Below are 11,236 nucleotides of genomic sequence, written 5' to 3'. Positions count from 1 at the left end.
AAATATGATTGAAAGGTCAAGTCCACCCTAGAAAAATGTTGATTTGAATAAAAAGAGAAAAATCAAACTAGCAAAACGCTGAAAATTTCATCAAAATCGGATGTAAAATAAGAAAGTTATGACATTTTAAAGTTTTGCTTATTTTTCACAAAACATATGCACAACTCAAACGAGACAGTCGATGATGTCCCTTACTCACTATTTCTTTTGTTTTTCATTGTTTGAATTATACAATATTTCATTTTTTTATAGATTTGACAATAAGGACCAACTTGACTGATCATATAGTATTAAACAATGCTCATTCCACATGTTCAGGGAGGAATTAATCGTTCTTTCACTTGACAATGAGGAGAAAAATTGAATATTCCATATTTCATACTATACAATACCAAAGAAATAGTGAGTGTATGACGTCATCAGTCACCTCATTTGCATATCCACCAGAATGTGCATATAACTGTTTTGTGAAATTAAGCAAAACCTAAAAATGTCATTACTTTCTTATTTTACATCCGATTTTGATGAAATTTTCAGTGTTATGCTTGTTGGATTTTTCTCTTTTTATTCAAATCAACTTTTTGTTGGGGGTGGACTTGTCCTTTAAAGAGGTACATGGATTCAAATAAAACATATTATTTATATCCTAAATGAATACAGTACATGTACCTCAATCAAGTGTACAACTACAAACATGATACATAATAATACATCTTTAAAAACAAGAATAACTAAATCCTATTTTTATGCTTAATAAATATTTTCATTTAAAAGAGACAAAGATTTGTGTAATATCATGAAGATGAACTCACAGTGATGTTATTTATTCTTCTCCTTTTCTCCTCTTCCACCCCTCCTCTTCTTTTTCTTCTTCATCTTCTTCTTTTCCTCCTTTTTGGTTGTCTTCTTTTCTACTTATTGTTCATGTGTATTATTATGACCTATCATCATTAACATTATAATAATTTTATGATAACAATCATAAAAAGATATCCACAATGGCAATATGATTATTATCTCTGAAAAAATGAAAATTAGTACTTTTGTTAATTTTCAAATCTTAAAGAGAATACTTCAGGGTACAGCCAGATATTTCCCTTGCCATGTGCAACCAGGTCCATGACGTCACGTCTTCAACAGTCTTGACTCTTGAACAATCTGAAATTAGAATAATCAGTGAAAACAACTTTAGCAACTCAACTTTATAATAGAAGAGTGTTCACATACATGTGCATTTATGATGCATCTCTTCAAGATTATGAAAGAGCCTTTTGAGATTGCAATGACAGGCTTAGATAAAAAAAAATATATAATGTAAAATAAAAAATGGGTTGATAGTCTCCGAACATTATTTGTTATACCCTTATATGGTTGTAAATATATATTTTATTTCAATTAAGTCATTGAAGAAAATGTTCATATGTGGCGAAAAAATACAACACAAAATTGAGGTCAAGGTCATGTTTATGTTATCAACTTGCCACCTCTCCCTTCTACTCCTACCACTATTTTATTCTTAAATGCACTTATATTGTGTTTATGCTTGTACGCTCACATTGTTAGTCTCTTTGTTGAGATTCTAATGAAAAATATAAATCAACTGAATCTGAATCTCTTGCAAAAGTTAAGTGGAAAATAATTGTTACAATAGTATGGATCCTATAGTCTTCCTAGATTTTGTTTTAATTTTGACGTGTTACATTGTTTTTGCTCTTACATATTTTTGAGAATGCATTCCATAATTATATTGTCATTAATTGAAATATTAAGAGGGCTCAGTTGTCAATTGAAACTTGACTTTCCAAAAAAAATTAATGAGATTGATATCATCCATTTTTGTGAGTAAATTTAAGATGAAATTATTACAAGATGTGAATGAATTGTAAAAGAGATTCATATTTGAAAATGAATGATATATAACAGTACATCACATTTACAACCGCTCTTAAAAACAATAAAATAAATTAGAATAAACATTACCGTACAGTATACTTGTATTTACAAGTAGAATATTCAATAAACACAACTTTATATAAAAACTCACCTTCATACTAAAAGAGATTTCTTGTTCAATGGCACACAGTGGCAGAGTGTCTGGACTTCCATCTCCTTCCAGTTGCAATCCCCTTCTTTATTTCTACCTCTTCTCACCGTTTGTGTCGTTCAACTGTTAGGAAAGTGAATACCAAATTTTTAATAGTAACAGATGAGAATGAATTCATATTTACATTTTGAATAAACTGAAGTCCCTTCTTTAAAAAAAAATATTTTAATCATTACAGATTTTGTCAAATATATTTTGACAGGGGTGTTGGGACAGTTTCACTGGCTATTTTCAGAACTGTGTAAAAATGAATTCTATCCATGAGTGCATTGAGAATACTAATCAAGGTTTTTTTTCTGAAAAAAGCACCCCTTTAATAATTTATCTAAAAAATCCTTTAGAGTAAATAGGTAAAAAAAATAGAATATAGTATAAAAAATTATTGATAACAGTCACCGAGAGAATTTCAATTATCATGGTTATTTTTATCCACAGATCAGAAACCAAATCTTGTAGTTACCGGTAATGGAAATGCCTTTTCTCCTAGCATATTACTTGTGCATTGGTTTAAAATTAATAGAAAAGGCATTTGATAAGGTTTTTAACCTGTTAAACAAATCAAAGAACTAAAATGTGCACTATATCCTCAGAAGTGTATTAAACTTATCAAACAGGTAGCTTGTCTACAGGCCAGCAGCCAGCTCGCAGAGAATACATTCAAATCGGAAAACACAGAGGATACATACATGTAGATCTATTTTTTGTTGTTGACTGCATGTTCAACTCATTGCTTTTGTTAAAAATTGGAAGAGTCTAAAATATCAATCCAAGATGTACATTAATATCTATATTAGATATCAACATACAATGTAGTCATCAGTCTCATCAGACAATTTTTTTGTGAAATTACATGTCTTTTCAGTTCAGTGTTTAACTTAATTAGTTGATTGTGTAATTCTTCTCCCCCCCCCCCTTTCTTTCCCTTCCTGTTCAGTAGTCTCCAGTCTTTGTTAACACAGAGGGTGTCCCATGGTTTTCTAGATTATTTTATCACCTTTATTACACACCAATCACTTCAGTTTTTTTTTTGCTTAACAGAGAGGGACTCCCCCAACTCGCTCCTAGGCTCTTATACTCTACATGTTATTGTAGTGCACATCTTCCAACTGATGAATCTTGACTAGATCTAGGCCTCTACCCCTGACATTAGAAAACAATATTAGAGCTAGACTACCCTATCCCATATCTCTATCATAAACCCAGGGGGCTCTACTACCGTAGCGTAGGCAGCAGAGGCCCCGTCTTCCAAAAAGTTAGAACCTACAGTACTAGACTCAATTTGAATTTTAATGTCAGAGTTAAGAAACCAGGCTAAAGATTAGACATACGGTAGAATGGATCTAGAGTAACATTTGTAGTTCTAGTAGATCCATAATGTTAGATAATCTATGATAGGCCCTACAAATGATTAGCTTACTTATGATGCAAAGAGTTTCAATTTTGGGCCCTAGAATATACAAATAAATTACAAGCGATCGCTCGTTCTGCCTGAGCTACATCTATTTCAGATCTCTTGTATTGCTAAACTAGATTGGGTCCCGAATTAGGTCTCGAATTTGATCTATAATAAAAGCATGAATGGAAGGAGCCCAAGCCAGACCCGGTCCAGGGCTGCACCACCTCATTCCCTGGCCAGAACCAAGGCCCAAGCCGGGGTAGGCCTACATGTAGATCTAGTAAAGTAGTACTAGTAGTAATACAATGGTAGGGCCAGCTTAGCTAACCAAGTCCAAGACAAATTTAGATTTCTTAGATCTAGACCTGGGAGGTCTAGTGACTAGTCTAACTTAGACCCTAGATAGAAAACTAGATCAGAATAGATCTACTAACTACTGCAGATCTAGACTAGAACTTAAAAGGGGCCAAGCTAATATAGCTAATATAGCTAGGGCCTGGCCCTGCCTACCTCAGACGAGGGCTCGTATAGGCTCCAATACACTTCACTACCGCTACCCTCTGCTCCACCTAGTCCTAGTGGAGCCTATACATGTAAGAACACTCGCTTGAGGTAGGCCATACTCAGGCTCTACTATCTAGCCTAATTTTTTTTTATCTACTAACATAGGCTCTGTTATAACTTATATATAGGTCTGGCCTGGGCTAGGCCTTAACTTATTCTTACTTAGTTTGTCTTAGACTTAGTTACTGAGGAGTGAGGGCTAGAAAGTCTAGCGCCTGGTTCTGACGTGACGGTCAGTGAGTGACAGAGCTGGATAGACTCTAGGCCCTAAGTAGAGGGTCTAGTCTAGTCGAATCTAACGCTAGGCCTAGGCTAGACTAGATCTAACTTGTTAACGTTAGAATTTAGACTCTAGAAAGACTACTGACTTGATTTAGAATTTTCCAGAAAGGGCGGGGGTAGGCCTACTCTAAAAAAAACCTTAAAAATCAATGTCCAATATGTCGTGAAGGTGAATTAAAACTGTTTTCTGTCGGTGTTCATTCCACGCATTATTCATATTCATCCGACACAGGAACCTTAAAAACAATGTCCAATGTCGTGAAGATTATTTAAAACTGTTTTCTGACGGTGTTGATTCCATGCATTATTTGTCTGTGTCAAACGCCGGAACCTCCGGCTAGCACTGCCGGCGTTGTACGGCTAAAAGCAGCCGGAGAGTTTCCAAGCAATCATTGCATAAAATTGACGGCGATAATAATTAATTAAAAATATATCTTAATACTTAGAAACTTAAATTTTTAGTCAGAACATGAGATAGATCTATTATCTATGATATATAACAATGAAAATTGGATACATACCAAAATATGCCTCTTTCCCGTCAAAATGGGAAGCCGATGACCCTTTTTCGCAAGAACTTGCTGCGGCTGAAAAATGACAACTTATGCCAAGTTTATGTCAACAGGCTCGTTCGTGACTATTCAGTTTATGTAATGATGATTAAATCGCGTCATAAGCTAAAACAATACATAAATATTTTTATGCAACAGAATTTATGTCAACGGCATAAGCTATGCATGATTTTATGTCATTATCGAAATTTATGTCATTATGACATAAATTTTTTTGCAACAGGGCCCAGGTTTTTTTTTTAACAAAGAGGGACCCCCCACTCACTTCTAGTGTCTTATACTTTACATGTTATTGTAGTGCACATCTACCAACTGATAAATCTTGACTAGATCTAGGCCTCTACCCCTGGCAATAGAAAACAGTATTATAATATATTAGAGCTACACTACCCTATTCCATAGCTCTATCATAAACCCAGGGGGCTCCACCACCGAAGCGAAGGCAGCGGAGGCCCCATCTCCCGAAGGTCTAAGTTAGAACCTACACATGTACATGTAGGCCCTACTGGATTCTATATGAATTTTAATGTCAGAGTTAAAAAGTCAGGTTTAAGATAAGACATAGAAGAGATCTAGAGTAACATTTGTGGTTCTAGTAGATCTATAATGTTAGCTTACTAATGATGTAAAGACAGTTTCAATCTTGGGCCCTAGAATAGACTAATTACAAGCGATTGCTCGTATTGCCTGAGCTAGATACCGGTATCTATCCTAGATCTCTTGTATTGCTAAACTAGATTAGGTCCCGCATTAGGTCTCGATTTTGATCTATAAAGCATGAATGGAAGGAGCCCCAGCCAGACCCAGTCCAGGGGCAGGGCTGCACCACCCCATTCCCTGGCCAGGACCAAGGTCCAAACCGGGGTAGGCCTAGACTAAAGTAGTAATGGTAGGCCTAGGGCCAGCTCAGCTCATCCAAAATTTCTTAGATCAACAAGACAACAGTTAGATCTAGACTAAGTATATATTAGACGCTAAGTCCTAGATAGAAAACTATCTACTGTAAATCTAGACTAGGAGTTAAAAGGGGCCAAGCAAGTACTTGCTAGGGCCTGGCCCTGCATGGCCATGCCTATTTCATGCTTTTTTTTAAATCTCCGAACAGTTACATAGATAGGCTCAGCCCAACTTATTTAGGCCTGTGCTAGGCCCTAACTTCCGGCTATAGGCCTAGAAATAGTCGAGGGCCTGGCTCTAACGGTCAGTGAGTGATAGAGTAAATTTTGTATCTATAGGCCTAGCCCTAGGCCCTAGACTCTAAAGAGAGGGTCTAGTCTAATCTAGACTAGGTCTAGGCCTAACGTTGGAACTTAGATCTAGGCCTATTAGTATTAGGCCCTAGAATTTTCCAGGAAGGGCAGGGGTGCTCCTACGGCCGGGCCTAACATCGTTAGATTTAAAATCAATGAAAATGTCCTGAAGGTTAATTAAAACTTTTTTCTGTCAGTGTTGATTCCATGCATTAAGCCATTATTTGTCTGTGTCAGACGCCGGAACCTCCGCTCCGGCTAGCACTGCCGGCGTTGTACGGCTAAAAGCAGCCGGGGAGCATCCGAGCAATTATTGCATAAAATTGACGGCGATAATAATTCATTTAAAAGATCTATTTATACTTTGAAACTTTGAATTCTGGTCAGAACGTGAGATATATCTATTAAGCTACGATATATAGCAATGATCTTTGGATACATACCAAAATATGCCTCTATCCCGTCAAAATGGGAAGTCGAAGACACTTTCTCGCACGAACTTGCAGCGGCTGAATAGTGACAACTTATGCCAAGTTTATGTCAACAGGCTCGTTCATGACTATTCAGTTTATGTAATGATGATTAATTCGCGTCATAAGCTTAAAACAATGCATTTTTATGCAACGGAATTTATGTCAACGGCATAAGCTATGCATGATTTTATGTCAAGATCGAAATTTATGTCATTATGACATAAATTTTTATGCAACAGGGCCTAGGGCCCTGGGTCACCACCCTCTGTGTTAACGAAGACTGGAGACTACTGAACAAAAAGGGAAAGAAGGGGGGAAATAGAAAAAAAAAGAATTACACAATAAACTAATTAAGTTTAACACTGAACTGAAAAGACATGTAAATTCACGAAAAAATTGTCTGATGAGACTGATGACTACATTGTATGTTAATATCAAATATAGATATTAAAGTACATCTTTGATGGATATTTTAGACTCTTCCAATTTTTTAACAAAAACAATAAGTTGAACATGCAGTCAACAAAAAATTGATCTATCCTTTGTGTTTTCTGATTTGAATATATTCTCTGAGAGCTGGCCGCTGCCATCTAGACAAGCTATCTGTTTGATAAGTTTAATATACTTGTGAGGATAAAGCGCACATTTTAGGTCTTTGATTTGTTTTACAAATTCTCTTGGTGATTGTTATCAAGAATTTATCATACTATATTTTGTTCCTTTTACCTATTTATTGTAAAGAGGATTTTTTTAGATCAATTATTAAAGAGGTGCTTCTAAAAAAAAATCCTTGGCAATTTGAAGTAAAGAAAATCCCTAATTTTTGTATAAATAATAGAATTATAGGGCCTACATTTTTCTTATTTATCAAAACCTATCTTTATTAGAAGAATTCATATATTGCGTGTGTTTATCATTTTTCTAATATGTTTTTCTAACATTAAAAAAACAAATTTGAAGCCTAAATGAAACACTTGTAAGTCTCTCCTTGTAATATTGCACCCTAAGTGATAAAAGGTGCAAAATTGACCTTTTTCTTATTGTTCGCACCCAGAAATGTTCGTTTGCACAATAAGATTTTACGTTTTAAGGTGCATAATACTTAAAAATTAAAAAATGTTCAATTTTTAAAACCTTTATTACATGGTTCAAATCTGTGCCCTATATGGTGCTTAACATAGCTTATGCTACACTCATAAAGGTGCATACATGAGCATAATTGCTCTAATTAGCACCCCTTATTGTATCAACCCCTAAGGTTCAAATTTGAACCCCGATTTTTAGTGTGTTCATCAAACAATTTCAAGGTTGAATGACTAGACCTTATTAGCCTTTGATGTGTATTTACAATGCACTCATGGATATAATTCATTTTTACACAGTTCTGATAATAGCCAGTGAAACTGTACCAACACCCCTGTCAAATATATTTAACAAAATCTGTAATTAATAAAACTATTTTTTAAAAGAAGGGACTTCAGTTGTTGTTTATACAAATTGCAAATATGAATTCATTCTCTTCTGTTACTATGAAAAATTTGGTATTCACTTTTCTAACAGGTGAACCACACAAATGGTGAGAAGAGGTAGAAAGAGAGAGGGTACAGCAACTGGAAGGATATGGAAGTCCAGACACTCAGCCACTGTGTGCCATTGAACAAGAAATCTCTCTTTGGATTAGGGGGTCAAGCTAGTATGAAGGTAAGTTTTTATATAAAGTTGTGTTTATTGAACATTCTACTTGTAAATACAAGTATACTGTTTGGTAATATTTATTTTTTATTTATTTTACTCTTAAGAGTGTTGTAAATGTGATGTACTGTTATATCAATTTTCAAATATGAATCTCTTTTTACAATTCATCCACATCTTGTAATAAATTCATCTTAAATTTACTCACAAAAATGGATATCAATCTCGTGAATTTTTATAGAAAGTCAAGTTTTAATTGACAACTGAGCCCTCTTAATATTTAAATCAATGACAATATAATTATGGAATGCATTCTCAAAAATATGTAAGAGCAAGAACAATGTAACTCTTTAAAATGAAAACAAAATCTAGGTAGACTATTGGATCCATACTATTGTAACAATTATTTTCCACTTTACTTTTGCAAGAGATTCAGATTCAGTTGATTTATATTTTTTTATTAGATTCTCAACAGAGACAAACAATTTGAGCTTATAAGCTTAAGCACAATATAAGTGCATTCAATAATAAGATAGTGGTAGTAGTAGAAAGGACAGGTGGGAAGTTGGTAACGTAAATGAAAAATAAGTAGAAAAGAAGACGACAAAGAAGGAGGAGGAAAAGAAGATGATGAAGAAGAAAAAGAAGAGGAGGGGTGGAAGAGGAGGAAAGGAGGAGAAAAAAACCTGTGATTGCAATCTCAAAAGGCTCTTTCATAATCTTTCAGAGACATGTACATGTATGTGAACACTGTTATTATCAAGTTGAGTTGCTAAATTTGTTTGCATTGATTCTTCTTATTTAAGATTGTTCAAGAGTCAAGACTGTTGAAGAATTGAAGTCATGGACCTGGTTGCACCTGGCAAGGGAACTATATGACTTCACTGAAGTATTCACAAAACGCTTTGTAAAATTAACATTAGTACTAATTTTCATTTTTCAAAGATAATCATTATATTGACATTGTGGATATCTTTTTATGATTGTTATAAAATTATTATAGTGTTAATGATGATAGGTCATAATAATAGAAATGAAAAATAAGTAGAAAAGAAGACGACAAAGAAGGAGGAGGAAAAGAAGATGATGAAGAAGAAAAAGAAGAGGAGGGGTGGAAGAGGAGGAAAGGAGGAGAAAAAAATTGCATCACTGCGAGTTCATTCATGATAACAGAAATCATCGTCTCTTTTAAACGGAAATATTTATTAAAGTTCAAGTACACCCCAGAAAATGTTGATTTGAATAAATAGAGTATGGGTATGAATAGTAATCTTGAATGGCTGCTGACTTTTACTTTATCTACTTCTCCATTTATTGTGTAAATGTAGATTAAAGGCCAAGTCCACCCCAGAGAAATGTTGATTTCAATAAATAGAGAAAAATCAAACTAACATAACGCTGAAAATTTCATCAAAATCGGATGTAAAATAAGAAAGTTATGACATTTTAAAGTTTCGCTTATTTTTCACAAAACAGTGATATGCACAACCCAGTGACATGCAAATGAGAGAGTCGATGATGTCCCTTACTCACTATTTCTTTTTTATTGTTTGAATTTTACAATATTATATTTTTTACAAATTTGACAATAAGGACCAACTTCACTGAACCATATAGTATTAAACAATACTAATTCCACATGTTGAGAGAGGAATCAATGGTTGTTCACTTGACAATGAAGAGAAAATTAGAATATTTCATACAATAAAATACAAAAGAAATAGTGACTGGATGACGTCATCAGTCTCATTTGCATACCGACCAGGATGTGCATATAACTGTTTTGTGAAATTAAGCGAAACTTCGAAATGCCATAACTTTCTTATTTTACATCCGATTTTGATGAAATTTTCACTGTTATGCTTGTTGGATTAATCTCTTTTTATTTAAACCAACTTTTTGTTGGGGTGGACTTGTCCTTTAAGCATAAAAATGTGATATAGTTATTCTTGTTTTTTAAGATGTATTATTGTGCCATGTTTGTAGTTGTACACTTGACTGAGGTATTGTATTAATTTAGGATATGAATAATATATTGTATTTGAATCCACATACCTCTTTCAATCATGTTTATACAGTCATGAGTAGGGGACATGGGACAGGTGACAAGATTATATTGTTTTACAAATTTTAGTGTGCATTTATTTCAAAAGTAATAAATTTACATAAAATGTCATTCCTTTTGCTTCATCTCTTTGTTTAATTGCTTTCATTGAATCGGGAGGGGCGGGGTGTGGTTAAAATATGATTTGCCCCTCAGAACACACTTGTTTCCCTACTAAAGATATATAGTAATTAATATTTGTAGAAAATTGTAGGATTATTTTTATGAACGCTAAATATTGTCCCATGATATTATTGTCAAATTGGGAAAATAATTGATTAAACATGAAGATTTGAAGTAGCAATGGCGAGAAATGAAAAGGAAATTTCATATAAAAATGAGAAAGATCCAGATATTCTAAGATTCCAATGTATAAGGAATGATGAGAGAGAGAGGGGGGGGCGAGGTGAATTAGAATGGGAAAAGGGAAAAGAAAAAGTATAAATGTGGTGTCATTATCAAACAGAGATATAGAGAGATGTATAGAGAATTGGAAAGATAAATTTCGTGAATGATAGTGGGCCAATCTCGGAGGGAGGAAGATAATGAAAGGGATAACGAGGATAAAGCCAGGGCCGTAGCCAGAAGCATTTTGTTGGGGGGGTGTACCAGCTAATTTTGCCAACTAAATTTGGCGTGACAGCGCCAACGTGAGCACAGGGGGAGTCTGATGGGGGATGTGCCCCCCTACAATAATCACATGCTAAAAGATTTTGAATTTTTAGAATTGAATTAGTGGCATTTGGTGAATACTTTAAGGTAAATTATACAAAGATATACAAAGATATTTGCACTTTAA

The 11,236-nt window shown here is 34.3% G+C and overlaps 1 long non-coding RNA gene across 1 annotated transcript; it reads right to left on the bottom strand.

The window, feature by feature from the left end:
• Positions 1-794: 794 nt before the first annotated feature.
• Positions 795-5,140, bottom strand: LOC129282260 (uncharacterized). Its single transcript, XR_008586573.2, has 3 exons — positions 4,868-5,140; positions 2,045-2,167; positions 795-1,158 (listed from the first exon to the last, which is right to left on the bottom strand). It is a non-coding gene; the product is annotated as an uncharacterized LOC129282260 (long non-coding RNA).
• Between the last annotated feature and the right edge of the window lie 6,096 nt (positions 5,141-11,236).

The sequence above is a fragment of the Lytechinus pictus genome, chromosome 3, assembly GCF_037042905.1.
Source record: "Lytechinus pictus isolate F3 Inbred chromosome 3, Lp3.0, whole genome shotgun sequence".
NCBI classification, from domain to species: domain Eukaryota; kingdom Metazoa; phylum Echinodermata; class Echinoidea; order Temnopleuroida; family Toxopneustidae; genus Lytechinus; species Lytechinus pictus.
The sequence above is the reverse complement of the archived record's forward strand: the minus strand, read 5'-3'. Positions and strand labels throughout refer to the sequence as shown.